Below are 7,585 nucleotides of genomic sequence, written 5' to 3'. Positions count from 1 at the left end.
ATACTGGTGGTAGTGGATCATGCCACCAGGTATCCAGAAGCTATACCCCTAAGGACTACCACAGCTCCTGTGGTAGCAAGAGCCCTCATTGGAGTTTTCTCCAGAGTGGGTTTCCCAAAGGAGGTCATCTCTGACAGAGGTTCTAACTTTATGTCAGAATATCTAACTGCAATGTGGAAGGAGTGTGGTGTAAACTACAAATTCACTACTCCCTATCACCCACAATGCAATGGGTTAGTTGAGAGATTCAACAAAACCCTAAAGGGAATGATTAAAGGACTCCCAGAGAAGCTTAGGCGAAAATGGGACCTTTTACTTCCCTGCCTTCTGTTTGCATACAGGGAGGTTCCTCAGAAGGGGGTTGGCTACAGCCCTTTTGAACTTCTGTTTGGGCACCCTGTTAGAGGACCATTATGTCTGGTGAAGGAGGGATGGGAGTTACCTCTCAAACCTCCCAAACAAGATATAGTGGACTATGTACTTGGTCTCCGCTCCAGGATGGCTGAGTACATGAAGAAGGCCAGTAAAAACCTTGAGGCAAGCCAAGAACTCCAAAAAGCTTGGCATGACCAAAAGGCTGTCTTGACTGTTTACCAGCCAGGCCAGAAAGTGTGGGTGTTGGAGCCTGTGGCCCCAGCAGCTCTCCAGGACAAATGGAGTGGCCCCCATACAATTGTTGAAAAGAAGGGAGAGGTCACCTACTTGGTAGATCTTGGCACTCCCAGGAGCCCCCTTAGGGTGCTCCATGTCAACAGACTTAAAGCATATGTTGACAGGGCTGACATGAGCTTGCTCATGGCAACTGATGAGGACCAGGAGGAGGAGAGTGACCCTCTCCCTGACCTGCTCTCACAGAACCCTGAAGATCGGTCAGTTGATGGTGTTGCTTTGGCAAGCAGCCTCACTGAACATCAACAAACTGAATGTAGACAAGTGCTACAGCAGTTTAGACATATGTTTAGCCTGACCCCAAGTCAGACTTCCTGGTGCACCCATGAGGTGGACACTGGAGACAGTCTGCCTGTAAAGAGTAAAATCTACAGGCAACCTGACCATGTCAGGGACTGTATCAGGACTGAAGTCCAGAAAATGTTGGAGCTAGGTGTTATTGAGCCCTCAGATAGCCCTTGGGCTAGCCCTGTAGTACTTGTCCCAAAACCTCACACCCAGGGCGGTAAGAAAGAGATGAGGTTTTGTGTTGACTACAGGGGCCTCAATGCAGTCACCAGGACTGATGCCTACCCAATACCAAGGGCAGATGAACTAATAGACACTTGGGCCTCAGCCAAGTATCTCAGTACATTTGACCTTACAGCAGGCTATTGGCAAATCAAGTTAGCTGATGATGCCAAGGCTAAAACAGCATTTTCAACCCCTGGTGGGCACTATGACTTTGTGGTAATGCCCTTTGGTTTGAAGAATGCACCTGCCACATTTCAGAGGTTGGTGAATAAAGTTCTGACTGGTATGGAAACCTATTGCTCAGCATATCTTGATGATATTGCTGTCTATAGTTCCACCTGGCAGGATCACCTGGTCCACCTCAGGAATGTACTGGAGGCCCTGCAGAAAGCAGGCCTCACTATCAAGGCCACTAAGTGCCAGATAGGGCAGAGTCAGGTTGTGTACCTGGGCCACCTTGTAGGTGGGGGCCAGGTTCAACCATTGCAGAGCAAGATCCATGCCATAATGGACTGGGTAGCTCCAACCACCCAGACACAGGTGAGAGCCTTCTTGGGCCTGACTGACGGGGGAAACCGCGGCCTTACTTAAAAACACACCTAGCCTTTACTCTCTCCTCTCTGCACTAAGACTACTGACACAGGGGACGGGCAATATCATAATGGCATATGGCATAGGGGCAGGGGAAAGCAGAACCTCAGAAAGTACAGGAGGAACAGCAGTTTAATTGGGGGGGGGGCACTTACTGTAATGCAGGCGCACAAAAAGTGTCACCCAGTACTAAAAGTTATGACTGCTTGACATGTATACCAGGCAACCATGGGCTGTGAACACCATAAACGAGCAATAAACAGGTAACGTACAGGACAGGGTTCCCTATGAAAGTGCAAAGAAAGACAGACGGCATGAAATTATAAAATGATGAAAGTCAACATCAAACCACGTTGTTCACCAATGCTCGACTAGGTCTACGCCAATTGAGCATGCCAACTCAAAAATCAACCAGAACAGAGTGACCAATCATGTGCCAGTGCCTTTGACCAGGCCGGTGCTGGGGGAAGCTCGTGCTTCACATCTAAATTCCCTTCCCTAACGTCTCTTTAAATGCTACCGGTTGCAGACCCGTGACTTGCCTTTATCGATGCAGAATATTAAGTGCTTGCTTTAATACACACTGCCATCTTGTGGCTATTTACAACAAGACGCGCGGCTGCGAGACGCGTTCTGTGGTGGGGGAGGGGGAGGAGCGTTGAAGCGCGAGCAAACAAGACGGAGAGGCAGAGCGAGGCGCGCGCGCTTGTGCGCGTAACCGCACACTCTATGCCTCACAAAAAGCTATGGTCGCCTTTTTTGAAGTAAATATCACAAAATAGAAGAGACAAGGGATTAAGCCTTCTCTGACTCCCTTACCAATATTTAAGTCTCACACAACAGAGAAAAACTTCATAACAAAAATAGCTCTACTGAACGCTAGATATGGGAAAATCAAAAGATGTCTTAATACTGCCCTCACACACTTGGTAGTGTCATGCTTCATCATTGGGCCGCATCATACATCCAGGTGCAGACCAACACTCTGGATGGAGCGCAATTTTTTAGTAAGAAGATGAAGAATAGTGGTGAGGGTAGAGTGTAATAAAGAAAGGCAAAACGAGACACAAAAGTGTGACTCAAATCAAAAAGGAAAACAAATCTTCTCCTGGAAGAAGAGACCAAGAGAGGTGCAGATATAATTGTAAAACTGCCTAGGGGTTAACCCGCAATTTTTTATTTTTTGTCAACCTCTGGCAGGATTAAAACCAACGATATGGGGTATTCAGGGAAGGTAACGACCCTTCTATCCCCACTGCAAATACCAACATGTTTCTGCCAGCTTTTTTTGCGCCAAACCAGGTCGCTCTGGCATTCGTCCGGGTGTTGGTCCCTATTTTCTGGTCTGTACCCCTATTCGGGTGTTCATTACCTTATTACTCTGTATGTTTGGGCTTTGCCCCAATGTCACTCTTTTCTGGAGATTTCCAAGAGGATCCACAATTCTACAACGAGAAAAAGACATAAAAGAGGGAAAACCATCCATGATTTCCATACTCATCGTTTTTCTCATTAGCCTTTTCTCTTTTCGAATTTCCCATGCGTTATTTAAGTGCCTCATTGCAACCTATTCATTCAACACACACCTTAACCACTAAACGTGAGGACACCACACCACACGTGAACACAAACTACTCAACAAATGGCGTGGGTGCACAATCTGGATTTAAAATCCGCACATATATTCACAATACATATACTCAGTAGCGGAGATATAACCAGCCATAACTTTCTCAAGTACCCCAGTGAGTAATATCGATTGCCAACACCTCCTCGCAAGTCCATGTTTACTTACAAGAGTTTACGAATATTATTCTAAACCCGGTGCTTCGGGGGATGGTGCTCTTGTCGTGACACTCTAGATTCGTGTGATCCATCGAGTGCAGAGGAGAACAAAGTAGAGAAAACAGGGCAGCAATATTAGTACAATACTTCTCCTATATATATGCCACCGCCTATTATTCATCAAACTCTGCTTGATTTAAAATGTCGGTATTCATCCTTCGCCCAACACATTTCGTCTGCTCTTTAGTTAAAAATACACCTCAAAGTCCCACCGATGTTAACGTTAGGGATACTCTGAGAGCAGCAATATATCCAGGATTTTTTCACAACCACATAAACCAATGTCTACTCACTACTCCAAAGAGACACTGTCTCCAATATCCCCTCACATGTCCTCCGTCGACATGGATCTTGCTGTGTTTAGCCTCCATATAAAGGGCCTTTTTTGAAGCCCACTAACAAAGTCTCGCCAGAGCAGCGCATGCGCTGGCTCAGGCGAGACATAAACATGGTGAGGTGTGCACACTTAGTAAACTACAAAGGAATGACAATGTTAAAAATAGAAGAGTGACCGCAAGGTAAAGTTGGTAACTTTATGGCCATACCCTACAAATAGCGTCATGAAAAGATTGTCCAGCCATCTAGCAAAATAATAACTTGTGTGGCAAGCCTGGACATATTTTATAAAAGTTTGTAAAGAGGTAAAATGCATCACAGGATCAACAGTAGCTCAAGATTCTGATTCCACATATAAAATAACAACTTGCGGGTTGCTGACAAATCTAAGGCAGTTAACATGATTTATTTGTGCAGGGGAAAACCTTGGATATGGATTGTTTGAGAGATGAACCACCTATGTGTATCTTGAGGGTCAAGGGTGTAGACATGGAAGTAATCATTGACTCAGGTTCCCCACAATTATTACCAAGGAGAGTTTTGAGACTTTGTTAGCTAATACCTGAAAATTGAAGAACCAGATGTTGGAGGCATTTCTTTTGAAGCTAAGATGATAGACTTTGTGGGATTCTTCTCCACTGTTGTGAAATATAAAGAAAGGCAAGTAATAATGATAATATACATCACTAAGCGACTAGTGTGCATTATGGATAGGCCCAACCAGATGCACTTAAAAATAGTTTTAGGTCCTTCATCTCTGGATCCTGTATTGTCCATTAATGAGCTTAGGTTGAAGGAACAGATTTTCAAGATACGTCCTAAACTGTTCAACAGCGGTTTGGGAAAATCAAGACAGATGACACTATAGAGGAGGCAGATCCATCATAATGGATTTCACCAATTGTGCTAGCTAAAAAAAATGGAAGTCTGTGTTTATGTGTGGATTTAAGGGCCCTTAAAGCTAACATAAAAACTGATGCACGCCCTTTTCCCGAAAATAAACAGATTAATTTCTTTGTTGGATGGAGCAACTGTATTTCCCAACCTTGATCTGCTTCAAGCTTACCACCACATGGAACTATGCCATAAATCAAGAGCTTTTCCAACATTTATAACCCCTGTATAAATGTAAATGTATGCCATTTGGGCTGGCATCTGCATCATTGGTTTTTCAGCATGTCATGCACTACATGTTCAAGAACAAGGGTGAAACAGTCAAATGCTTCCAAGATAATATCTTGATGTTCACACAAAAATTGAAGGGGCATGACTTGGTCCTCAAGGAAGTGTGTGGCCATTTACATAGGAGAGGTTTGGTTTTGGCCCCTGAAAAATGTCATTTATTTTGCTTCCTAATTGACTATCTAGGTCACAAGATCTCTGAAAAAGGTGTAATTCCTAAAGGCTCCTAGGTGCGGGCCACTGTAGAAGCACCTCCACCTGACGATAATTAAAAACAGTTGTCCTTCCTTGGGCTCTGTGAATTTTACTTTAAATTTTAAAGAACCTTTCCACTTTGATGGAACCTTTGAGGAGCCTCTTAAGAAAAGGGGTAGTATATCAATGTGTGAGGATAAAAAAGTTTGCATTTGAGGAAGTAAAAAAACATATAATTTCTGCTCTTATTCTTAGGCCCTCCTCCATGAGTAAATAATGTATTATTACTGTGGATGCTAGTGCCTATGGTTTGTGTGCTGTGCAGCCCCAAAAAATACATGAATGATGATAGTTGGGTGATTGCATATGCATCTAAGATACTTAACAACACAGAGAGCCAGTATGCCGTTATTGAAAGTAAGTTACTGGCTTGTGTATGGGCAGTAAATTATTTCTGTCATTTCATTTGGGGAAGTAAGTTTACCTTGCAAACCAATCACAAACTATTGGTTTACATTTTGGCTCCAGTAGGCGGTTTTTCTGCTGCTGCACACATTGCAAAGATATGTTACAAACTCCAAGAATACTGTTTTGACATAAAGTATGTACCTGGAAAATTTATTTGCACTGCCGATTCTTTGTCATACCTTCACTGTGCTGTAGAAGAAGGTAAGGAGGGAGAAATTGAAGAGGATGAAGTGGATGTTGTAGTAAGAGTGGGAGAGGTGTGTTCAGTGACTGGTCCCAAATTGTATGAAGAAATGTGGAAAAAGTGAAGACTCCAAAGATCTCACCCCTGATTTGGAGGCCAATTGTCAAAACTTTCCAAAATACTTTAGACCTCTATCACCAGATTTCTGATGAGTTGAGTGTAATTAATGGTTTAGTTTTCCGCAATTAAAAATGTATACCTCTGAAGGTGTCCCCAATACCATCTTAAATGCCAATCATTGTGGTCACCGGGGGAAGTCAGCATTAAAGAATCTAAGAAGATTGAACTTTTGGTGGCCGCACATCGATGCTGATGCTGAACGATTTGTGAGAAATTGTAATGTATGATTGAATTTGGACAAATGTGCTAAATGAAATTTTCAACCTATGCAATAAAATGGTATCGAAGTCCATAGCAGAAAGTTTGGTTGGGCATAGTAGGGCCATTCCATAGCCTTTCTTTTTCTTTGAAGTTTGCATTGGTGCAGATTAATAATCATTCTAATTGGCCTAAGGTGAGGTTCGTTGAGAATGTCAGTACTTCTATGATGATTGATTTATTTTGGGTGAAAGTTTTTTGCAAGGAGGGTTGCTTTGAAACTTTAGTCACTGACAATGATGTTTACCTAAGATCACGTGAAATGAGTGAAGTTTTATGTGCGTATGGGATATCTCACTTTACTACTGCTCTGTATGACCCTTAATATAATGGTCAAGTTGAACGTTTCAACCGTTATTTGAAGGACACTGTCATTTTGACCAGTACCGCACGCAAATCTGCCATTACGACGGTTAGGGAGAGATTATAGGTGTACAGGATTTCTCCCAACTCTGCAACTTGATTAAGCCCCTTTGTCTTATTAAAAGACAGACACCCTGTATCAGATTAATGCTCTTGGTGGTTAAGGAATAAGATATTTGTGAAGAAGCCAATTAATCCTATTGTTGATGAATATTCGGTGGCTACCAAAGTGAGACGTCATCGGTTGAATTCTAGGAAAAATTACAATCATACATGCTCTGCCATTCCACATGATTTTCTTGTGGGAGGAATCATGATAATAAAGATTCCAGAACGTGAAAAAAAGGAATCTCCAAATTTATAGAACACAATAGAATCATTAAGGCAAACAAAAGTAGTGTAATCACCCAAGAAGGGAATGGAGCATGAAACAATTGGCTGAGACAGTGGGTAATGGAGGTGTAGTGCTAGAGGCACTATATGGTTTGACACCACGTGTTGACCTTTGACTTCCATCATCTTAATTGACTTTGGTCTTTTACTTTACCCTAGCCTTAATGTACGACGTCCTGCATATGCCTTGTTTCTCTTGAAGGCTTCTTTCTTGTAATCTTGCAGTCTTACAGTGGGAGCAGTCACAGAGTAGAACAGCCTTGCCAAGAACAGAACATGTGGGATGTGCATTTGAAAGCATGAGAGAGAGAGAGGTGTGGAATGTACTTTTTGGTCTCGAAATGCAGGATTATGAGCAGTGGTGCACAAATGTGCATTGTGTTGTACATTGAGAGATGAAGTATGTGA

This window comes from Triturus cristatus, chromosome 1_2 (genome assembly GCF_964204655.1).
Source record: "Triturus cristatus chromosome 1_2, aTriCri1.1, whole genome shotgun sequence".
Lineage (NCBI taxonomy): Eukaryota > Metazoa > Chordata > Amphibia > Caudata > Salamandridae > Triturus > Triturus cristatus.
The sequence above is the reverse complement of the archived record's forward strand: the minus strand, read 5'-3'. Positions refer to the sequence as shown.